Source organism: Manis javanica, chromosome 1 (assembly GCF_040802235.1).
Source record: "Manis javanica isolate MJ-LG chromosome 1, MJ_LKY, whole genome shotgun sequence".
Lineage (NCBI taxonomy): Eukaryota > Metazoa > Chordata > Mammalia > Pholidota > Manidae > Manis > Manis javanica.
The window spans coordinates 193,971,507-193,997,601 of record NC_133156.1 but is presented as its reverse complement, the minus strand read 5'-3'; the positions used below and the strand labels follow the sequence as shown (position 1 = coordinate 193,997,601).

At 35.8% G+C, this 26,095-nt stretch overlaps 1 long non-coding RNA gene across 3 annotated transcripts in view; it reads left to right on the top strand.

Moving 5' to 3' along the window:
• Positions 1-26,095, top strand: part of LOC118968048 (uncharacterized) — a 609,616-nt gene that overhangs the window by 228,028 nt on the left and 355,493 nt on the right. For all 3 annotated transcript variants that reach the window (XR_012121169.1, XR_012121171.1, XR_012121168.1), the window contains exons 2-3: positions 86-147; positions 6,533-6,566. This is a non-coding gene — a long non-coding RNA (uncharacterized lncRNA). The remainder of the gene's footprint in view (positions 1-85; positions 148-6,532; positions 6,567-26,095) is intronic.

Below are 26,095 nucleotides of genomic sequence, written 5' to 3'. Positions count from 1 at the left end.
CTTCCAACACACACACAGCTGCCCCTGCCCCACTGGAAAGAAATATTCTAAGGCTCTTTTTTCTTTTTTTTTTTTTGAATTACAGAGTTGTGAAACTGTTGCTTTGCTGAAAACATCTGGCTGCCAGTCTAGAATGTGACTCTTAAGGTAATGATTGTGATTTTTCCACTTTAGAGATGTCTTTATCCCAAAGGTTCTCAGGTTCCCACTCAGTGTAAACTTCTGGACCACTTGTGGGATTGTTTTCTTCTCAGGATGGTGCCTTTGTGGAGTGTATGTGAGCTACAAGGTGCAGTTTTTGGAGGGATAGGGGCAGGCTGACATGCAGTGGGGAGTGATGTTAATGTTCAGGAATTCTTTCATGTGCCCATTTTGGAAATACTTCCCCTTATCTTTCATTCAGAATGCAGGGGATAAGGCAAAAGTGCAGGCCCCATGCAAGAGATTTTGAATTATGCATTAAGCTGATAATACTGCACAATGCAAGCTTATGTCAATAAATAACTAGGCTGGTAGCAGAAAGGAGGTCATTTTACCTGTGTGGAGGGCACCACACAGGGAGAGAACTAGAGGAAGCCTAGGTCAAGAGTGAAAGGGAGTTCACATACTTTAGCTCACTCTGATGAAGAAGCAGGAAGGGTAAGTTAATATTGAAATTATTGTCTAATGCTTATTTGCTTTTAAATTGATTTAACCAGGATAACAAGACTATCTCCAGTACGGGCACTGCGTGTACAGGTTTGCATTTGTGTCAGGGTTAGCCCTTCTGTGCAACCTTATGTGAAGAAATTCTTCTAGCAGGGACATTCATTTGAATCCTTTAATGTGATCTGTAAACTCTTTAAAAAAGCAGTATTTTTCATGATAAAATTTAGCAAAATACATAATTGGACACTCATGGTTTTGTTTCAGTGGGTATCCTTTACTTATTAATATGTAGTAGGAAAGCAGTAGAAGTTAAGCTAGTGGAGGAAGCAGAAGGATTAAAAGAATACCATAAATTATCTTTCTGGCCCATGATACAGCACTGCCCAGTGCTGATGAAAACTGATTAGTTTCTCTTTGCATTGCTTCTCCTGCTTTGGTAAAATGCATCAGTGAATGTGACCATTTTCTACTGTGAGAAATTATCTAGCTGTGGTGTCTGTACACACACACACACACGATTTTAAAAAATACTTACTTGTATCTAAGACAATGGAAACTGCCTGGAGTGGGAACCCTAGTTGCTGAACAACTGAACCTCCGCCCATTTTTCCTCACCAAAAAAGGGAAAGAAATTACATATGCATTTCATTATTTTCCTAGTTTTAGATGGCAATTTGCAGTCCCTGATTCTGAAATCAGAAGCTTATGCATACTCTTTACAGCAGCGAATGTGTTTGAGGTTTTGGTTCCATACACACAACATGCATATACACACCAACCAATTAAAAATGGATCTGGGAAAGCACCCTTCTCCTCAGAGAGTCATATCAAATAGTGTTTAAATTAAATAATTTGCCGAGTGTAGGGAATAAAGCTTTTCTAGCAGTTTCTGGAGGTTATCTTCCCTTGGGAAATTCTTGCCATTTAGTCCAATCTGGTGCATGCCAGTGAGGCACACAAGCATGCATAACACACTAGTAGATAGATTTTACTTTACATTTGAGTTATATTAATTTCTTTGGCTTCTCTGCCATTTTGTCTTCACATCAAGACAAATAAAGGAGGCAAGCCTCTTGTGAAGGGTTGAGGTCATTAAGATCTAAACAAACAGAAGAAAGGTTATTTGTGAGCAGTGATGACGGAAGGCTGACTTCTCCTGGAATAAAGCCAGTTATCCCACAGCTCCTGGGGGAGTATGGTTGTGCTCGTACATTCCAGCTCAGGTCAGTGTTTGATTTTGATCCCAGCCCATTGACTGATGGCAAAGAGGAGCCATTGCTGTGATGAGGTAATGTGAGTGGTAAACCACATGTAGCAGAAGTTAGTTGATTTCTTGCTCCTTGTCATGCATCTAATCTGCACTGTATATTAAGGAGAAGTTTTCTGGTTAGAACTCATGCCATGTCTCTAGCTAACTGTAGATATTTCTCTATAGTTGGATGTATTCTTAGCCTACTCAGCACACCCATCCACTTCTGGAGAATACAAGGGTGATCACAACAAGGGTGGTGAATGAAATGTTCACAGGATGGGATGTAGTTATTTTCCCTAGGCCTAAGACTGTCTTTGTACCCTTAACGCTGTCAATTTAATTTACTACTTTAAAACATTCTTGCAAATTACTAGCAGCCTGTACAGAGATCCTGGGTTAGAGCAAAATTACCAGTGCACCCCACATTCTGCCTTCCCATGTTTCTTTGATAATAATAACAGTGTATTATTTTTCTAGGACTGCTGTAACAAAATACTAAGGACTGGGTGGCTGAAATAACAGATTTATTGTCTCACAGTTCTGGAGGCTGGAGGTCTGAGATCAGGGTGGCAAGCAGGAGTGCTTTCTTTGAAGGCCTCTTCTTGGCCTGCGCATGCCTGCCTTCTCCCTGAGTTTCATACAGTTGTTCCTCTGAGTGCATGTGTCCAGTGTCTCTTTATGTCCAGATTTCCTCTTCTTATTAGGACACCAGTCATGTTGGATTTGGGTCCAGCCAAAAGTCTTCATTTTAATTTAATCATTTCTTTAAAGACTTTTTCCTCCAATACATGGTTACATTCTGAGGGTTTAGGACTTCACCATATGAATTTGAGAGCACACAGTTCAGTCTATAACGGCTAGGTACTTCCAAAGTATTTGATAGGATGATAATGTTTTCATTCATTTCTACTAGTTTACCTAATCCTTCAATGTTCATTCTCTGCTGCATTTTTATTATAACTGATTGTAACTAATTTATTATGATTAATAGAGGTGGTTTTGTTTTGTTGTTTTAAGAAGTGAGGATTAGGGAAGGAGAAAAAAGCATATTTAAGAAAACAAACAAATCTCTCCTGAATTTTTTTTAAAAAATGAAGTTATCTCTTTTTCCTGCTAGAACAGCATGGCAACAAGGCAGACAGTTTTATCATAGGGGTTCAGAGAGGAGGTTTTCAAGTCAGTTTTACCACTTATTAACTCTAACTGTGAGCAAGTTACTCAGCCACACTGTGCCTCTGATTGATTCCTCCTCTATATATTCTGGATAATACATAGAACAGTTTCAAAGGGTTGCTGGAGGATTAATTGAGATAATATGTGTAAAGCCTGTAGCATGGTGCCTGGCTCACAGTACTTACTATAGGCTGAATGTTTATGTCCTCCCCAGATTTATATGTTGAAACCCTAAGCCCTAGTGTGATGGTATTTGGAGGTAGGGCCTTTGGGAGGTAATTAGATTAGATCATTAGAGTGGGACTCTCATGATAGGATTAGTGTCCTTATAAAAGAAGGGAAGAGAGAGACATCTCTCTATTCAGGAGCCCCACTGTGGAAAGGCTGTATTAAGACACAGCTAGAAGGCAGTTGTCTATAAGCCACGAAGCAGGCCCTCAACAAGACTGAATCTGCCCAAACCTTGATCTTGGATTTCTCAGCCTTGAGAACTGTGAGAAATAAATTTCTGTTGATTAAGCCACACAGTCTATGGTATTTTGTTAAAGTAGCCCTAGCAGATTAAAACAGTGCTAAGTCAATATTATGTATCTAATAATCATAATAACCACAGATATTTATGGAATACTATACTGTATACTGGTGCTGGACAAAATATAATGCCCTTCTTCAATTTCCTCGGGTTACAGACTTTTAGAGATGTGTAACTTGGTGGTGGGGTGGTGCAGGGGGGAAACCAGGGCAAAATACCTTTGAAATCAGTCAAAAGGAGAAGTAAAGTAGGAGAAACCTGTTTATTTCTTACAAGCAGTCCACTTCTGCTCTCCCGTGTCTCTTGCAACTGGCTGCAAAAGAAGAGGCCATCACCCAACCTCTCTGGTCCAGATATGCCCTCCCTTGCCCTGGTAATTACCTACTGATATGGAGATGGACTACCTCTCTCCACCCCTTGGGAACACCTATTAATATGGAGCTAAGGCCAGGTGAGAGATTCTGGAAATATTGCAATTTTACCCACAGGATGGAACTAGGAAGAGATTCTTTTTAAAATTAGTTTAACTGGACTTTGATAGAGAATTGGGTTCACAGAGTGTGTATAAAGCACAAGCAGGCTTTAATGTCACTCCCTATCCTCTAAAGAACTAAAGATCCTTAGTCAAAAAGTAGAGTAACAAGTTAGAGAGACAGCTGAAAAGAGGGACGGGGGTCTTCTGACAGCCTGAGTGTCCCTGGAAACCTGGCTTTTTTTCCTCTGGGGAATCTCAGCCTGTGCAGCACGAGTGGCACACACCAGGCATGTGTCCTCTGATCTCTCAGAGAGATGAGCCACTAGGCTGTCCCTTTGTCCACTGAGGCTCAGCCTCTAAGTCTGGGATTCTCAGACACATCATAGGCCACTGGACATTCAGGGCTGGGCTGTCTGACAGAGGTTACCCACAAGTCTTTTTAAAATGCATAGTTAAGTGTCCAACACATTCTTAGGATTAAGCAAGGCATTGCCAGCCAGACTCAAAATGCTGTGATATAATCAAGTTGCATCAGCCAGCACTTTACTCTTAAGTGACGCCCTCAGGGCTCAAGTACTTTAGAAATACTCTGGCCACCAAGGAAATGAAAATGTCTATTGTTTCCAAGTGCCATTCCTTAAGGAGCCCTTGGTTTCATAACGGGGTTCATCCCATGAAAATCTAAATCAAGACACGGCCCTCAGTTTTGAGAGAAGTTCCAGAAATAGAAAGACACGTGGAAGCACAAGGTGTTAGAGTTATGTTCAAATAATAATGTTTATTGAGCATTTCCTCTATGAGCTATTCTCTTTATATTTCTTATCTTAATTGATATTCTCCATAATCCTGTGAGCTGTAAGTATATTATCTCAAGTTAACAGATGAACACTGAAGTAGAAAGGATTGCCAGGATTCAAACCTAGGTATTTGGGCTCCATGGCTATCTGTAGCAGTGGTGGCTGTATTTGGATGGCAATAAGAAATATCTGGAGTTTTTTAAAAAGCATGTTATTTTCCTACTGTGCAGAAAAATAAATTCCAGAGATACTCAAAATCTGATCTGTAAAAACCATAAAAGTATGAAAATATAACACAAGATGATTTTTATAATCATTAGTTGGGAAAGGAACAGACAAAAGCCACTGTATATTTACATTATATGTAAAGTTAAAAGTCAAGCGAAGAGCTTTTAGAAAAGACTAAGGAAAAAAATCACAATGCAAAAACGGGTGTAGGATGTGAACAGGCAGTTCATAGAAGAAATGAGAATGGCAATTAAACATCTTAAATGAAGCTGAAAATGAAAATTAAAAATGAGATACCATTTTTGATACATTAGGTTGATGAACTTTTAAATTATGAAAAATATTTAGAATCCGTGAGTTGTGGAGAAATGGGCCCTCTTTTGCTTTTTGTAGGTAAGAAAAGAAAATGATTGAGCCCTTTTGGAAGGGCAGTTTTTCAGGACCTATTACAGTTTTTAATTCCCATATCTTTGATGGAGAAATTCCATTTCTAAGAATCTGTACTGCAAAAAAACTTGCATGTAAATAAAGATATAGTAGAGGAAACATGTTTTTTTTTTTAAATGTGTATGTGAAACTAACTGGTAAGTTAGGAACAATAGTAAAAGCAAGGTGAAAGCTAAGATTAAGTATGATATTTATACTATGAAATACTATATAGCCATTAAAATAATAAGAAAAATAGTTTTGGATAGATCTAGACATAAATCAGAATAAAATGAAGTGAAAAAAAATCAAGACCAGTATGTGTAGTCCAATTTTGATTGTGTAAAATGTATATGCAAATAAATTAAGAGTGAATATATAAGGAGACTCTAAAGACACATCTATATTTAATAATAATTCTTGAGAGACAGCTATTGAGGGGATAATGAGCATTCTTTCATGTTTTTACTTGTATAGATATGTAGTGTGCTGATTTTTAGCCATAAGTATTTCTTTCTTTTTTATTTAAATCTTTGTAAATCGACTTTCCCCAAAGTGATTGAAAATATTATTCACTTGAAAAATGGTATATTCATTGATAAAACGATATATGTGGATTAAAAAATAGATCACAGACAGTGGCTTTATAGGTGATAGGTTTTCTGTCTGCATTGTCTTATTTTACTTGACAAATATTCTGTAGTGAGTACCCATTGTTCCCCCTAAAATTTATTGAATAAAATAATCCCAGAGATTGGAGACATGGCGATCTGCATTTTACAAAGCTTCTGAGATTAAGTCTGGCAGTTAACTGGGTTTGAGAGTAACTGCTACAGGCTACACATCCCCAAAGAATTTGAAGGCAACACGAACTTTATAATTTGAATGTGTGAAAAGGGGTGATTTCTCTTAAATTTTGCTTGAAGGTAAATTCCAGAGAACATAAAATTGTTTTCTTTACATTTCATGAACACTGATTCAGCACTCCTTTTGGCTTCCAGATTCTCAATCAACTGTGGTGATGCTATTACTTTGGTGAGTTTTTTACACTTGCTGAATATCTTATACCTCATGCTGCTATTGATATTAACTGCATATGGTTAGTGCACTAATTCCAAGCTCAGCACTTCTGAGTATGTGTTTAGTTGTTTACAGAATAACTAGCAGGGTAGTTTTAGAAAACCCAGGTCTGGTTGCCCACCCCTTCTTTCTTTTACGTCTTCTCATTTCCTAGTTGTTTGTGATACATCACTAAGCTCTTCAGGCTATTTAGCTCTGTCTTAGAATAGAGATGTGACTACATTTCATATATGAGTGGCTATTTTTCCTGAGTCTGTCATTGGAAAGCAAGGTCCAGATGTGCGTGTTTTTAAAAGAACCTTGAATTAATCTACAAAACTTTGAACAATCACACCTGCCTGCCATCATGTCTTTTTGACACGTGGTATGAACACCAAATGTTTGTCCCCCTAACAATGAGACACTTACTTTTGTATTCCCAGATCTAGTGATATTTGCTTAGAATGAAGTTTCAACCTGTATGAACTATGGAATAGGATCCATTTTCCCCTCCTTGTCTGTTCAATAATTCTTTATTGACACATTTTGCCTTCTGCCCCTTAGGTATTTCTTATTTTGGAGGTCAAATTATGGGTGAACTGTTATATCCCACATGGTTGCTAAAATAATAGTCTTTAGAGAGAAACATAAAATATGAATTTGTGTTTTGTCTGTATCTTGAAGGTCTTCACATTCCAGATTTTAGAAGCTCCAGGAAGCTACAGTTCCTAATCTTTTGATCCCAACATGTACCCTGGCTAAGTTTCTCTTGCTATAAAAATAGCTGCAAGAATGGGAATTGTTGTAAAAGGGAGAAAGCTTTTCAATAATTAGGATTCATCTACAACTAGAGCATTTTATTAATTACACATTGTAATCATATGGATTGTCACAAAACCAATCGTGCAAGTCTGTATTTAGAGATTTGTAGACAGAAGACTTAACGTAAACATAGAAATGTTAAACCTACTCAACTGTAACCTGCAAAGAAGATAACAAGAAGGATTCTGTTCTCTGTATGATTTGTGAACAATGCTAAGTAAATATTCATCATTAATATATAATAACTGTTGCTTTTGGCAGTTCACTTTTCATTTAATTTGATAATGTGTCCAGTAAATGAAGTGGTACAGGCTACAGTGTTTTACCAACACAATTGCATATTTTCAATCATTGTTAAATGAAGGCAGCTCAAGGCAAAGCTTTAACCCCCACTAGTTTTGTGTGTGATAAAAAGAGAAGGCGCTATCAATCTTTATTGTCTGTCTCGCTTACTGTAATTGCATTCAATAGTCCACTGATTCTGTTGTCTGTGCTAATGTCAGGAACAGAGAAGAGCCAGATGCTCAGACTTGATCATATGCATCCAGTGGCCACTTTGATAAGTTGGCAGCAAGTCGCTGGGTTTGATGATAAATTGTTAACGCTATAGATTATGAACAGCTGAACACTGCAAGTGTACATGGAGGAAACTTCTTACCTTGTTTTAAATCTGGCATCATGATGCTAGCTAAAGGGCATGTCATGTATTATTCAGATGCATCTCGCACTGGAAATGTGCCAGTGACTCATTGTGTCCCTATGAATAGCAAAAGCAACAACAGAAATGCGCAGTGATTCGAACATGACATTAATGGTCCCAGGATTATGAAAAGCATTTTGAAATACTGTTTAATAGTTTTGATTATCTAATTCAACAAGAAGAAAGCTTCTGAGCTGTATTCACATTTAATCCATATTAAATCATGCTCTTCCTGGTCATTTCTTTTATATTAGCCAATAATGAGGATGTTTTCTAAAAACAGGATTTTCCTTAGTTAAAACCCATACCAATTTGTTTGTGAAGGGACATAAATTGGGGCTGGGGGACAAGCAATGTGTTGAAGTTTTTGCCAAGATTTCATGTCACATAAATGCTGCCTCTGAGAGAGTGTGTAGAGTGCAGATCGGTTCTTGCTTCTTTTGAGTCTATGTGATAGTTGTAAGAGTTCAGGTTGTGGTTTTTTAAGTCATTGGTCAACTATTGAAATTGTTTTAAAAAGCTGAGATGACCATGTATACATAACAGGCTCATACTCTGAGAATGCTGTGGACCACATTTTAAATGGAAAATTCTCAGTGCATCTAGATGAAGAATATTTCTTTACCATTGGGTGAATGCTCTTAAAGTCACTGATCATTATATGGTTCAGTTTTCCTAAAATAAACACATATAAGAAATACTGTTCAACTTAAGGATTGGGACAATTAGGGCTATTGTCCTAACTGATATGTTTTCTTTTATTAGGTATCGGAGATTTTGTGATCCATTGTATATTTCTTTTTTGTGTGTGCTGCTAGGAAACTCAAAAACTCAATTATAGTCACTTTTTCACTGAGTTTTCAGCTATGATTGTCTCTTCTTCCATTTGTCCTCTATTCTTTTCTTGTTGCTTTACTTTGTTTTTCTTGGCTCCCTCTTATTGGTAGGGTGGGTGTATAAGGTAAAAAGATAGCAAAGAACGGATAAAACAAACTTTATCATGAGGTTTTTTTAAGGGCAGAATCCTGGGGTATTTAACTGTGTCACCAGAATAAGGAACAAAGTCTCTAAGGACCAATGTAGGATTCTAACTAATGTTGGAAAGTCACTTCAGCTTCTCTTATGGTTAGTTCCTCATGCTAAAAAAACAAAAAAAGTGGCTATAATAACATCATTTAATCCCTAAAATTCTGGTGAGTATTTAATTAATATAAAGTAACATTAAATCAATGTAGCAACTATAATGGTAATTTTTATGTGAGCTCTAGAAGGTAAAGATAGCACACCATGACTCAACTGTTAGAATTTCTTCCTGATGGCATCTGAAATTGAGCTCAGACCTTAAGGGAATTTCAGCCACAATTTGGTGTACTATAAGTTAAAGGCTGTTTTAAGCAAGCTGGTACATGAGAATCTTGGTTCACTCATTTGATTATTTATAAATGATGCACTCCTCACTCATTAAAGGTGTTTTAACTTAGTAAGATTCTTTGTTTTAGAATCCTTTGAGGTATCAGGCTTTTCTGTAAGAAGAGTCATTTAAATTTATTCAGGATTTGCAAGGTCATATTGTTGGTCTAAAGTAAGATACCTCTCCCTTTCACTTAACACTTGAGAGTTTGACCCAGAAGAACCATCCCTCCTTCTGGGTCTGTAGGATTGTTGTTAATCTTTTGTTTATGATGCCACTCTTAGTTTCCTCTGGCCTGCGGGACTGCTCCTTACCAGACTTTTCCATTTGCACCCACCCCTGCTCAGTCCCTGCATATTAGGATGCCAGGAGCATGGCTCCACCTACACACTTCCCCATGTGACTCAAGCAACCAAGAGGTGTTAGAGCTCACCTGGATACTGGTGACTGCCAAACTCCCGTCTCCAGTGTGACCCTTATTATGCCACTTCCGTTCATTTACTTAACTGCCTATTTGACATCTCCCTCACATGTAAGTAAGCATGTAAAATCTAGCTTGATTTCTCCCCAGAGCCATCTCATTCCTCAGTTATTCCTATTTTGATAAATATTACCACCATCTGAAATTGCTCAAGCCAAAAGCTTAGTTATCATCCTTGCTTCCTCTCTTTACTCACCCACTAAATCAACCCATTAGAAAGAACGCCTGGGTCTCTCTGGAGCATATCTGATTCTGTCTGCTTCAATCTGCCTTTTCTTTTCCCACCTTAGCCACTAAGCCTAAGCCACCTTCCACTCTTATCCCACATCAATAGCCTCCTGGTCTCTTTGTTTCCCCTCATGGCTTCTGTCAAGCTCCATAAAAGGATATATGTATGTATATATATTATTAAGGAATCTTTGATACACAATCTTATGAAGGTTTCACATAAGCAACATTGTGGTTACAACCCCACAATTCACCCATATTATCCAGTCCCCCCCCCACACACCCCATTGCAGTCACTGTTCATCAGCATAGTAAGATGCTATAGAGTCGCTACTTGTCTTTTCTGTGCTTTACTGCCTTCCCCATGAACCCCCTACATTATGTGTGTTAATCATAATGTCCCTTAATTTCTTTCTTCCTCCCTCCCCACCCACCCTTCCCAGCCCCTTCCCTTTGGTAACCGCTAGTCCCTTCTGGGAGTCTGTGATTCTGCTGCTGTTTGGTTCCTTCAGTTTTGTTTTGTTGTTATACTCCACAAATGAGTGAAATCATTTGGTACTTGTCTTTCTCTGCCTGGCTTATTTCACTGAGCATAATACCCTCTAGCTCCATTCATGTTGTTGCAAATGGTAGGATTTATCATAAAAGGATATTTTTAAAAGGTAAATAAAATCATTGTGCTGACTTCTTCCTAAATCCATTCCTCTACTGGCTTCCCATCATACTTAGGGTAAAGTCCAAATTTTTTCTCACTGTCTGTGAGGCCCTACTACTCCATAGTGTTCTCTTCTGTACCCTCATACCTGTTTGTCAGGCACATCAGCATGGCTCCTACTCAGAGCCTTTGCATAGATGTTTTGTCTACTTAGAACATTGTTATCCCAGATTTTTACAGGACGGTCTGTTTCATATCATTCTGGTCTCAGCTTGAGTGCCATCTCACATAGGCTTTTCTGACACACATCCCACACTGTTTCCTATATTTTATTTCTTCAAAGCTTGTAATTATCTGGTTATTTCCTTCTTTATTTATTTGCCTCTTTTCCATATTCCACCAACCACATGTGAGCTTCATGAGAACACAAACTTTTTTATCTTGTTTAGCCCTGAGCGTGTGTTCAGCATTTTGGTTAGAACTGTTGAATGGGATCAGACACACCAGGCTTCCATTGCTGCCAAGGACACTCACTGTTGTGTGATTTCACACCAGTTGCTTCATCCTATGTGGCTCAGTTTTCCCATGTGAAATCAAGACTATCTAAGTGTTTGCTCATACTGTAGTTATAGGGAATAAAGTATATGATACATGTGATAATAAATATATTTATGACAGGTAGTTTTATCTATTTTCTATTTTATAATCATTTTATTTATTATTATCTATTTTATCTATTTTTTCTATTTATCTATTTCATCTATTTTCTTCCTCACTTAGGATAATGCTTCCATATAGTTGATGTTCAATAAATATGTATTGAAAACATATGAAAAGTTATATAATGATATTTCCATGTTTTATTGAATATTTTTAATATTACCTATTTTAATATTAATTTATGAAAAGATAACATTTTTTTTTTTACCTCAGGAGAATATCTAACATATTTATAATGTTCAACCCAATTTCTAAAGTAGGTATATGAAATCTTGGTACTTAAGTCACAATTTTTGGCAAATTAAGCTCATTCATCATAAATGGTGAAATCACTTGGCTATTGTTCTTAATAGAATTTTGAAGTTGATAACTATTTTCTCTTATGTAAGTATGACTTGTTATTTAGAGAAATTGGAAAATGTGGTTGAGCAAAATGAAAAAATAAAAATAATCTGTAACTCCTGATGTTTTATACATATTTGCACTTCCAGAGTTCTTTGTACACTATCATGTGCATTTTTTTTTTATTACATTAGCTGCCTGTGTTAGCCTGAAACAAAGGCTTGTGCAGGATGGTTTATTTGGGGAGTAATCCCAGGGAGATCACTTGTATAGCTATTGTTAACCACATTGCTTTTTTGAAATTGATTTTTTTTCCAGTGTTTGCTGCATGTATATAGTACAGTTGATTTTTAAAATTGTATCCTAAGACCATGTTAAACTTAGTAGATTTTTTGGTGGAATTTTCTATGTATATGATTATATTGTCTGAATAAATACTGTTTACCTATTCCTTTCCAATTTTATGCTTTTCCTTTCTCTTGTCTTATTACACTATATAGAACCTCCAGTAAAATGAAGTGGTGAAAGCAGAAACCTTTGCCTTTTTCTAATCTTGAAGAGAAAATGTTCAATCATACTGTTAAATATGATATTAGTTGTGGGATTTTACCTGATACCTCCATCAAATTGAAGTAGTTCCCTTCTTTTTCTAGTTTTCTGAGTTTTTATAATGAACAGATGATACATTTTGTCATTCTACCCCTGGATCTTTTGGGGAAATTACAGAATTTTTCTTTTTCCTTCTTTTAGTATGATGAATTTCATCAATTTATTTTCAAGCATGAAACCAGCCTTCAATGTATTATCTTAACCACTTGATTATGATGTATCATCTTCATTATATATTGTTGGATTCAATTAGCTAATATTTTATGAAAGATTCTTGTGTTGTTATTCATGAGAATCTCAGACTTTAATGTTTTATTTTTTTCTGAGAGAATTCTTACCAAGGTTTTGGTATCAAAGTTATATTGGTTCAAAAAATTAGTTGGCAAATGGACTCTCCTCCCCTATTTTGAAAGAGTTTGTGTAAGATAGTTATAGTTTATTTTTCAAATATTTATATAATGCACCAATTAAACCAGCTGGGTCTGGAATTTTCTTTGTGGGAAAGGTTTCAGTAAAATTTTAAATTTATTTAGTTGCTATGAGTCTAGGAAGATTTTCCATTTCTTTTCTCACTTTTGGAAAATTGTGTTTTATAAGAAATTTATCCATTCTAAGTTCTTGAATATATGAGCATATATTTATACATGGTATTTTCTTAATAACCTTTTATTATCTGTAGGATCTGTAGTGATATTGCCACTTTCATTTCTGGTCTTTGTTCTCTTTCTTGATCAGTTTTGATATAAGTTTATCAATTTTATTAATCTTTAGAAAATGAAATGTGGCTTTGTCACTTTTTTCTAATGCATGCTTTTTATTTCATTGATTACTCCTTTTCTCATTTTTATTTTCTTCTTTCTACTTGAGTAAAGTTTAATTCCCTTCCATTTTCTTAAGAGAAACTTAGATCATTGACTTTATATTTTTTTGTTTCTAATATAAACATAATTCTATACATTCCTTTTTTAGCTACTAGCTGAACAGTATGCCACAACTATTGATATGTTGATTAGCATTCAGTTTGAAAATTTTCTAATTTCCTTTTATGCAGAATGTACTAATTCTCTTCCTTGATTCACTGGTCAAATTAGTGTATTATTTAATTTTCAACTATTTGGGGATTTTACCTTGTTTTTATTTGATTGCAGATTTAAAGTTCATTGTCATTAAAAAACAGATGCTCTGTTAGATTTCAATACTTTTAAATTTATTTAGGTTTATTTATGGCCTACTGTATACATGAGAAGAATGTATATTCTGCAGTTGTTTGATGTACTACTCTGTAAATGTCAGTTAGGTCAGCTGTGAAAGTATTTATGTTCTTACTTCATTTTGTCTACTTTTTCTACCAGTTATTGAGAGAGAAGTATCAAACTACAACTAAGACCATTCATACTTCTCTATTTCTGTCAATGTTTGTTTTAGGTATTTTGAAACTCTGTTATTAGGTACACAGTTTGTCATGTCATGACTTTCTGATAAATTAATCCTCTGTTTATCATGTACATAACTTTTTATTTCTGGTAATACTTAATGACTTGAAATCGAATTGGCCGGCTATGTTTATGTTTATAGCTGTACCCCTTTCTTCTGTAGCTTAGGACTCTTTCTCCTCCGTCTGGATATGTGTTAAAAACCAAGTCCTAGGATTTCCATTAAAGAGCGCCATGCAGACCTCCATACAACCCTTCCCAGGGTAGTGCAGAGGCTTTTTGCCCTGGTTTTCAGGTTTTTCTTCAGTTCTGGCCTTGGGGATTTAGTTAGCTTTATTTCTCCCTTGCTTACTTATGCATTGAAGGCTTGTTTGTTATGTTTTATCCAGCCTTTCTAGACATTTGTAACAGAGAGAACTTTCAGGTTATCTTGTCTGCCATGTTGATGAAATTCAAAGTCTTACTATGCCTTTTCTCATAAAATTACTTTAAAAAAATTTTGAATTTAATTTTTAATTTGAAAAATGAATGTAAAGAATAGTAAGAACAATAGCTATTATTTAAATCTTGAGTTTTTTAAGACATGAGGTTTGTAATGGAAGTTCATGAGCTATTTTCAGTATTTCAAAATTCCTGGTATAATTTATTTTATGAGTATACAAAAACTCTGCTGTACATGGCTAACAAATCATGTCTCTGCTCTTCACTAAAATCATATTATCTCAGTGTGATAACAATGGTTATGTAATATTGATTAGGAACTCAGATGATGACATCTGAGACTAAAGAGACATTTTGTTACACCAAATACTGATGACAGTATTTCAGATATTCCCAGTATTCATAGTGGTGAGATTTAAACACAATCCCTTTTTCAAAATTTCTCCCCTCACTTCAGTACTTTCTGGTTAGTACTTTATCCCAATAATATGTAATTGTTGTCTCATTGTATTATTCATCTCCCATTTACTACCTTTTTTTCCATTGTCCTATCTACAAGTTTTTGAGCTAAAAATCCATATTTTATAAAAAATAAATAGAACAATTTTAAAAAATGAAATAAAAGTAGTTTTTGATTATGTAAATATTTGGATCCACTTTGTTGTGGCTTTCTGGACCTAAAAATGTGAGCTGGATGTCCTTACTGCCAAAAAATTCTCTTGGAAACTTGGACCTCTCTACTTCTAGTCTGGAGCTTAATAAGATTATATTTTGTATTTGTACCATGTGTCATAGCTGAAATTCTAATAGTCTAGCGCAGATAGGAAGCATTTGCATTTTATAAGATTTTGTTTTGGAACAGGAAGGCAAAATAATGGAGTACCTTTACCTAAGTCAACCTTGATCTCAGCATCTGGATTTACTTAACAATTAGTTTATAGTACTAAAAGTATAATTAGAAGGCTAATATGCCAATCATTTTTCTCAACTGTAGATATAATCATAGAAACATAGGCTTTCAACTTTGGAAAAGCCTTAAGGCTAACTCCTTTTTAGAAAGATAAATTCTCTCTGTAGTATTCCTGTAAGTGCTCTTCAAGCCTGGAATTCAGTTCTTGTTCTCTAGCTGTATACCCCAATGACATAAGATCTCCTGACACTTGGAGACCAACTGCACCTCCTGGGATAATAAATAATCTTCTACCACCTTGGGTGGGTTCCTTTGTCTCGCTTTCTCTGAATTTTCATGCTCCTGAATCTAAGTTGCTGTTCCACACAGCACAGGACAGTTAGGACCCAAAGCCCAATGCTTCACTGGTTTTCATGCACACACACACAATCCATCAGCATCAAGCATTTCATAAGTTTATGCATGTGTGTATATATGTATTGTGGTGGAGTGGATGGGAGGGGTAGGATTGACAGAGGGGAAAGTGTCACATCACGCAGCCTGTAGGGTCTTTTGACAATTTTGTTTCTATTTTCTGTTATTCACCTCAATCATTTGAGGTAGAGGCAGGTCATTAAGAAAATTTCCATTCATATCCATTAGCATCCCTGTATAGGTCTGTTCTAATTTTATCAGAGAGATACCTTTCAGTAAAGATTGTGCTCACCCTGAAAGAAATTCTGATTAGCAGTTTTTTCTGTCATCACATATAATGATTATCTTTAAAAAATATATTAAATATCTACCTACATATACTGTACACCACCACCAATTTTAAATAAATGGCCTGCTAATTAGAATATCTTACAAATTTGAGGTAAGATTTGGTAATAAATTTAAATTATGAAAATGCTGGGAATGTAAATTGTTGTTCAGGATAGGGAAATTTTGCATAGGTGTAATCATAGCAGGGATGCCAGCTTGATAAAAGGAAATAACTTGCTTGCAGGTTAGGTAGTATAAACTATTGTGAAGTAAATACTAGTGTATTATATTCATGTAAGTAGAGAATCGGTAGCTAAAAATACATTGCCAGATAGGTCCTTTATTATCTTCCTTAATGGCTATATTAAGCTAATCTGTAATTAGCACATTCCTAAATTGAAAGCCCTCAAAGTACTTTTCAACACTAAATGAGCAACTACTGTGCTCATAAGTCAAACACTGTGCTGCCCAGCATGGCTGTTATGTGGTTTTACAAGTACTTAGGAAACAAATCAATTTCTAAAAAAGGCATATTTCCCTCTACAAATTCTTCTAACACAAAAAGAACAAAGACTAACATTTTACCTAAAGTTTAAGTTGGACTAATTTCTGACTTACTGTACATACATTATGAAGTCTTACTACTATGATGATTATTTTTATTCAAATATAAAAATATTTAAAATTACTGAGACTTTTCCTTTTAAACTGAAAGAGACATTTACTTCTGTTTCATCTCTTGACAGTGCTTTTCTTTCACCTGTGTGCATTTATTTCCTTTATCCATCCTTTTTCTTGGTTTTTGAATGGTGTTTATAGAATGTCTTTAAATCTTACATAAAATATAATGCTTTTAGCATTTAATAGCAGTGATAACTGGGAGAAAACTCTTTTCAGCTTTTCATTTAACTCAGTGTCTGAGAGAACTGTATGGCTATTTAAGTTAGTTAGATTCAGTGTGTGTGTGTACAGATATGCATGTGTGTATATATATATACAGAGAACTGCATCTTGACAGGTTTTTCATAGTTCTTTTTATACATAATACACTGTTCCGGAGCCACATTCTCTCCAAATATTGGCAAAAATGGGAAATCTAGATCTATTGCCATGTCTGTGATGATTAAGTTTTGATAGTAAAATAGGTGAGGTATTAAGAAAATGTTGTACACTGAATGATAAAGTTGTACATTAAAAAAGAAAAGAAATACCAGGAAGGGTGATCTTTTGGCTGTTACAATAATTGGTGAAATGTCTTTGGTTCTCTTCAGTCTTATGTGGCTGGTAGTGGCAGTGATGATGGTAGGTACTGGAGAATTTTTACCTTATTTGGATGTTGTCCGAAGTGACTTGCTCCAACATTTTCCATAGAAACAGAGACCCTAATAAACACTATATATATTCACAGATGTATCTCTGTCCCTGTTTTTGATTGAAACCAATCTTATCCTAAAATAGTTGTCTACTCTGCTAAATCAGTATGAATGTATTTAGTCATGGGAATTATTTAATGTTGTTTGATAATCTCTTGTTTGTACTAAAAAATCATTAATTAAGAAGCAAGGAAAACAAAAAAGTGGTTTGTTAAATTTGTATTACCTACTGTTCTTTCATTTTCCCTGTATTTTCTTCAAATTAATCAATTAAAATGCACAGATGTTCAATTAAAACTATAAAAATTTTCCATGGCTACAGCTGTTTGAAGCTATATTGTTGAAAATTTAACATATCTAGTTATGATTCCCTCTCAGAAGAAATTAAATTAATGACTCTTTGCTAGATTATTTTCCATTTGATAAATTAAACAAAATTAGAAAAAAACCTGAGACTTACAATGCCTGCTACATTTATTAATTAGTGTGATAGACTAGCAGATATTAATATGAAAAGGCAACAAAATGGAAAATGTTTCTTATTTTTCAAATGGAATACCTTCAGGACTATAGTTTATCTTATCAGCAAATGGTTATACAGTATAAATCATTAAAATTTCACCTGTAAATAGCAGACAATTGATAAATTGTGTCATCCACATAATAGGGATGGTAGAGATATGATTATACAGGGTGAATGTAACATTTTTCTTCAACTTTTTGTCCACCCCAGGCATAATAGACAGTGACACTTAAATAATAAGTAGAGAAACAGGACCTTTTTTCTTGGCTATGTTGCTTTATCTTGAAGAGAATTTGGTGTTTTTGTATCCTCATTTCCATTGTTTGATTTTTAAAGAGCTTCCTACTCATTTTTGTTCTTATGCCAAAGAACTAGTATATGCTTACTGCATTAGTCAATGTTCTTCAGAGAAACAGAATCAATGGTGTGTGTGTGTGCGTGTGTGTACAGATATGCATGTGTATATATACAGTGAGAGACAGAGGGATTTATTTTAAAGAATTGGTTCACATGGTAGTGGGGACTGGCAATTCTGAAACACATGCAGGATGGGCTGGCAGGCTGGAAACTCAGGCAGGAGCCGACGTTGAAGTCTTGAGTCCAAAATTTGCAGGGCAGACTGGAAGCTCAGTCAGGGTTTTTGATGGTGCAGTCTTGTGGCAAAATTCGTTCTTCTAAGGGAAACCTTAGTTTTTGCCCTTAAGATCTTCAACTGATTAGATGAGGCCCACAACATTGTAGAGGATAATCTACTTAAAGTCTACTGATCATAAATGTTAGTCACATCTGAAAAATGCCTTCACAGCAACATCTAGATAAACATCTAGATAAACAAAAGCTAGGTACCATAGCCTAGCTAAGTTGACATATAAAATTAACCAGCACACTCACTAAGGAAATTTTAGAAAATAAAAATGAACTGAAAACAGAATTAAAAAAGCACTTGTAATCCAATGATTGTTGTGTCTGCAATGATCTGCTAACATTTCAGTGTATATCCCTAGAGTCTTTCTCTTATGTTTACATATCTTTTTTTCTTCCAAAGTTGAGAATATAGTGTTTATCTCATAATTCTTAAATACATAAACTCCTCACTTCATTAAAATGATTTCTTCAATTCATATTCAACAGCAGCAATATAACCAATTAAAGGAATTGTTAGACCCTTAGGTTTTCAATTTTGGAAGGACATTGCATCTTTTTACATTTATTCTTTGAATGTGTTACTACACATACATGCATTTGCTAGCTAAAAATATGCAAATAAAAAACTTTTTGCATACATTGCTAAATTGCCTTCTAGAAGTGTTGTACCAGTTTACATTCCCAATGGCAATATTCCAGAGAACTGTTTCCCCTTTTCATTATTAGGTGTTAGAATAAAGAATATTCCAATCTAAAAGATCAAAAAGAACTTTCTTTGTTTTAATTTGAATTTCTTTGACTTCAAGTGATGCTGAATGAGTTTCTTAAGTTTATTAATATTTGGAGTTATTTGTGAATTGTCCTCTTTGCCCAATTTCTATTAAGATGCTTGTCTTTTTTATTACAAAAACTGTATGCAACATATATAATCAATTTGGTTATCATATATTTTGCAAATGTTTCCTCTAATTTATCATTTGTCTTTTAACTTGGCTTATAGCTTTTTTGATATACTGACATTTTTGTTTTTATTTTTGAGTAACTATATCCACCAATATTTTTGTTATGTCATGCTTTTGGTTTCATGTATTATAGTTCTTTTACTCTGGGATTGTATATATTCTTTGCCATTATAGTTTGTCCTCCCTCCCTCCCTCCCTCCCTCCCTCCCTCCCTCCCTCCCTCCCTCCCTTCCTTCCTTCCTTCCTTCCTTCCTTCCTTCCTTCCTTCCTTCCTTCCTTCCTTCCTTCCTTCCTTCCTTCCTTCCTTCCTGTCTTTCTTAAGCTTTAGAAGTAAATTTAATGTATGGTGTGAGGCAGGGATTATTTTTAGATTTACAATTTTGTTGAAAATGCAACTTTTCTCTCTCCTTCTAAACATGGGGGAGATGGCATGCAAAAGACTAGAAAGGCTGGAAAGGAACAACTTATTCTTTTAACATCTAGTAAACCCAATATAGATCACCGTGGTTCTGCAGAATTACTTGGCATCTATCAAAAAACAGACTTAAATGTAACAACAGTTGCCTGAGGCTTTCATGTGTGTGGATTTATATGTCAAGGGCATGCAAGGGAGCATGCCTATGGGGTGACAGTTATGGTTTGGGAACCATTTACAGTGCAGCTCTATGATCTTATTAGCCACATTTTCATAGACTTGGATATTTTTCTTCATGGACAATGGCTGCATCTTTAGTCAATGATCACACTGTCTCAAGGAATACTAGACAATAGTGTTTAACTGCAGGAGCATTTATATGCTAGGGCAGAGTATGTCCATAAACAAGAAGTGACCAAATCTTGTAATCAGTGAACAATTTAAGGCAGAAAGATGATGGCACCATTTCCTACCCTAGTATAGTTTTTTTTTTTTTTTTGGGTGGGGGGGTGTCTAATAAGATTATCTCAGAATTTTGTGTTTCCCTATAGGAAATATCTTCCATTTATTCTTTATAAAATTGTACATTATTGGCTATAAGATACTGTAGTAACTGAGATAAATCTTACCCTAGATGTTCTCCATTTTTCCCCATCTTAAAAACTTTCATCATTCTCATTTTCAATTTTTCATTACTAGATGTGGGACAGGAATCAGTGATATGAAATTTAAGTGTGCCATATTATGAATCATGATTTTCAGATGTAAGCTTAGTATTTTATCAATATGTTTCATATATTCACCAATTTATTTTAGATTATTGGTCTCTCTTTTTGAGGTTACCTTTTCATAGTTATCTTACAGTTTAATTTTAGTTTGGTAGAATTCCTTATTAACATTTGTCAGTTTTTGTTGTATATTGCACTGTTCTAGACTTAAAGTTTCTAGGAGACAAGGCCTGGGAATTTACATTTTATCTGGTTCATTAGATGAGTGCTATAGCCATTGAAAGTTTAAGAAGCACTAGACTACTGTTTCTGGGTTAAGAATTAGCATGTTCGGGGAAATTTACCATGAAATGTGAAAAGATAAGTAAAAGTGCCTGGTATTGTGGTGGTTACAGATAGGCATTGAACAATGTACATTACTTATTTAATCTGGGTATTAAAAACAATTAGCAAACTGATATTTACTTAGTCTGTTCCACATTTGTGGCTATTTCTAAAGAAACTTCCATTTAAATACATATATATTACAGTGTATGTTTTGTATTACTGATCTCTATGAGCTTAACATTTAGAGGACAATATGTTTATTGACTTTTCATTGTGAATAACTCATCATTCTGTTAAATATTCAATATTCTAAATATTCCAGGAACACAAATATCTGCAAGTACTACTTAGATTTTAGATAACACAATTGCCATATATTTGCACAGCTGTTAAATGGTTGTCTTAAAATTAAAAAAAATAGTTCAGGCATATGAAATCATTCAAATTATGTTAATATTAAGAGGTTTCTATCAAAATAAGAAGATGCCACCTTGTGGTATAAAAAAATGATTCTTTAGTATGTGTATAATATGTGGTTGACAAATCTTCCAAAGAATATGTGATTGACAAACCCATTTGAATGAATAGAATAAATAGCTAAAATACTCATGTTCATAACCAGATGTTTTAATTCAGTAACTATCTTAGAGATAGAGAGGTCACATGGGAAAAATTATGTGGAAGTGTGCTCTAAAGCAGGGGGTCTATTCAGTATATCCAGTAGTCATAAAGAAATTAAAATGGAGCATTTCAATGATGTTTGATATGATAAAATAAACTTGAAACACATATTTTTAAATAAAGATTGTGTTACATTTTTAAGAACATTTGCTATATTTTGTTCCTTTAAGTAAAAAGTAAAATTTTATTTTGACTTAATTTTAATTAAGTTTAAAGATAATGATTTAACTCAGAATAATGTTTGTATACATTAAAATGATGTTTTGTTAAAAAGACAAAGATTATTTGAAATGAATCATGAACTATGGTATTTACCTAGAATGATGGTTCCTTACATCAAATTATCCTAGGATTTCTGATGGGGAGTCAATCTTGGAAACCATGTAGTCCAAGTTCTCAGTGTTATAAATATGTAAATTGAGACACAGAAACTTGTCCAGGATCCTCCACCTCTTCAGTGGCTGACTTTTTATCCTGTGCTTCTCCAACTTCCCATTCTGCATTTGAATTGGTCTCTCATATTAAGAAGCTTTGTTTCTCAGACAAAGAATAGAAGAGAATACATTTTTCCCCTCTGAACCTTTCATTAAATGTTTATTCTGTTGCATTTCTCCATAAGCATTTTTATATTGCCATTTTCTACTCTTATTAGAATACTTAATATAATTCCAAATAGTGTATAATTGAAAACAGTTTATCATATCCATTTTTAGTTATTAGTATAATAGTATCCCTGCGATCTGGTGGCAGGAAAGTACTGCACTATTTTATTGTAATTTATCCTATTTTAAATGTTCACTTGGGTCTATGAAATTGTGTAATACTTTTTAGAAATACACTTTCAGAGTATGTGTATCAAGTATCAGAATCAGTTTAGAAAATTCTGCAGAAACAATATTGTGGGATATTCCAGATTGCAAAGTTAAAAGGATCATTCAGCCAATCATTTCAAATATTTTGAAAGTGTGCACATATGAATGCTCACCAAGACCTTTTCCATATGACATTTGTCCACGACAAACGATAAAAGATGGTACTGACGTTTCTTGTTATTGAAAGTTTAGAGGAGCAAGGGAGCACTGAATGGGTAGATTTATCAGGAAAACATCACAGATAGAATTGTATTTAAATGGAGTTTTGAGGAATAAGAAGAATTCAGATAATTAGATGGCAGTGGGGGGCATTCTAGGCAGAAATGGTGTGGCCCAAGGCTATTCTCCCTATGACATAGTGATTAGAAATTTGCTTAGAGATTGGGGGCCTTAGGTAATGGTAAGACCATTGAGGACATTAAATGATGAACTAAGAATGTTTAGCTCTTTGCTGTCTATAATGGAAAGCCAAGGGTGACTTTTGATTAAGAAAGTGATATGAATGAACTGGTGTTATAGATGATTATACAGAAAATACTGTTTTTGTGAAAACATAAAATGAAATATATGTGTGTTGATGACCATTGATTGAACAGATTATTTTTCTGTTTTCAGGTGTACTTTGGTTTACAAGCATCACAGCATAAAATATTTTTATTATTTTTATTTGGGTACTTTCCCTTTTTTATTAGACAGAAATAGGCAATGTAAAAATTCATACTCCCTTTTCAACCGCACCAAAGATGACTGTCACTTTTCACATGCAGATTTATTTTTTAAATAAATAAATAAAGTGTAGGGGTGGTTATACATTAATGTGGTGGTAGAATACCCCATCCTTTACATACTTTACGGATGATGCTAATACCAGGTCAGTATGGTCATGTATAGGCCTCAAGAAGATAGAGAATACCTTTCTCACAAGGTAAGCAGAATAATGCTCCACCTCAAGATGTTCCTGTTCTAATCCCCAGGATTTGTAAATATATGAGGTTATATGGCAAAAGGGAATTAAGGTAGGAGATGCAATCAATGTTGTGAGTCACCTGATCTGAAAATAGGGAGATAATTCTGGATTATCTGGTGGGCCCAATGTAATGACACACATCTTTAAGAGTGGAAGAGGGAAACGGAGGGTAGTTTGGAGTGCTAACAATGAGAAGGACCTAGCTCACCTTTGCTGGTTTTGAAGACAGAGGGGGCCACAGGTCAAGGAATGTGGACAGCCTTTGGAACAAGGAAAAGGCAAGAAAACAGATTCTCCCCCAGAGGCTCTTCAGAAAGGGATGTAGCCCTCTGGGCATCTTGATTTTAGCCATTGAGACCTGCCTTAGGCTTCTGAGGTAGAGAATTGTAAAGTGATAGCTTGTTGTTTTAAACTGCTAAATTTATGGTAATTTATTACAACAGCAGTACAGAACTAACAGGCTCAACCATAAAACACAAAGAAATAGTCATAATGGTGATGAGAATGATGATTATCTTTCTCCTCCTCCTCCTCCTCTCCCAGTTACCCTTTGTGGAGGGCTGTTAAAGGTTCTACATGTATAACCCTTCCAGTTCTTAGCACCTTATTGGTAGGTATTATCTCCAGTTTGTGATGATAAATAAAGGGCCTGAGGGATCTGAAGAGACGCTGCCCAGGGCCTTGCAGTTTGTTTGTGGCAAAACTGATTTAAACTGTTTATCTGAGGTCAAAGCCTAATACTTTTCAATTGTAGGATGGTTGGGAGGTAGTAGAGCCTTGGGGCTGAACATGGTTGTGGAGCTAGATCACCTGATATGAATTCTGGCTCCTTACCTTACTGTTTAGTCTAGTTCCCAGTGCCCAGGACACAGTAAATCCTAAATGTATCTTGGCTATTATTATGATTAATTGCTATTATTATTATAGTACACAGAAGGCACAATAGCAGTACTCTTTGTCACAGGAAAGTGATTGTTAAAGTGAACATTACCACATCCATTTTATTGAGCTTAACTATAAACTATAAGCTTTCAGACTTCATTTCATCCCAGAATTTTGGCTTTTGAAATTTGTTGAACTGCCTCTCCATCTTTTAGGGTCTAGGACTCCGGGGTTTCCCAGAGAACAAGACACACGGACACGGAGATGAAAATCCAAGCAAAGTCTTTATTCAGCCAGCAAGCTGGGGTCAACAGCACCTCCCCTGACACGTAGGCCGAGTCCGAGCTGCCGACCCCGAAGCAACTTTGGGTATTGATTATATAGGATCTTCACAGGAGTTACATCAAAACCCGCTCAGTTCTACAACTAATAGGTTTAAAACACACTCTATATTGTAACCAATGGGAAACATTGTAACCTTTTTAGGGAACGCGCCAGTTGCCTGCCCGCTTCAATTGTTCTCTCTTGCTTACCCAAGCATTTCTATGTGACTTATCACGTGTTACATCCCCAGGCGTTCCCAGGCTGTTGCCTACTTCTAGTTATCTAACTTAGGGTGGGCGCATTTCTCAGAAGCCTTGGGTAATTTACACAAGAAAAGACTGGGTGGCTCTCGCTCTAGGCAGTCAGGTTAAGTGTCATTAATTCTTTTTCCTGACTTGATGCTCACTGCACTCCGTTACATTTCCCCCCTTTTCTTGATCAGACTAAGGAATCTTCTGCAGCGGTGTCTAGGGCCTGATATTTTTGGCGAAGGTCCAGGAGTTGGACGGTGTCAAACCTCTCCTGCACAAACTTAAGCAGCTGTTTATTATACACGGGCCGATGGTAAGCAGAAACAGCAGGATGACCAGTGGCCCTGCAAAGGCCAAGAGGAGGGTAGCAAACCATGGCTTGTGCTTGAACCAAGACTCAAACCAGCCTTCGCTGCTGCTGCTTTCATATTCTTTATGCTGCCTGTCAAGATCTTTTTTTAGTTTGGCTAAGGAATCTCTGACTGCACCTGTCTTATCTACATAGAAACAGCATTTTTCTTTTAGGGCTGCGCATAGCCCACCTTCTTTTAAGAACAAGAGGTCCAGGCCTCTTCGGTTCTGTAGGACCACCTCTGACAAGGAGGTGAGGGATTGCTCCAGGTCTGATATTGATTGTCGGAGCTGTTCTAGGTCCCTGTCGACTGCCAGCCTCAGAGCTGTGAGCCCTTTTTCCCGTGTCACAAGGGCTGCGACCCCAGTGCCTGCCCCTGCTATCCCTAGGGAGAAGAGGACCCCAATGGTCAGGGCGGTAACAACCTCCCTCTTGCTCTGGTGGGGGCTCAGCCTTTCTTCCCAATAAGAAAGGAGAGATTCATGAGAATGATACATTAGGTGAGGTAGAATGGCCACCAGCACACAAAACTCACTGTTAGCACTGAACACAGAGGTGGATAGGGCCGGAGTGAGGACTGTCTTTGAGCAGACCCACCAGCCCGAGGAGGGTATAATCCACTTTCCCTGCTCCCACGTAGTGTTATTATAGGAGGAGCATAACTGGCTCTGGGTCGTCGGGACTGTGCCTACACATGTACCAACGAC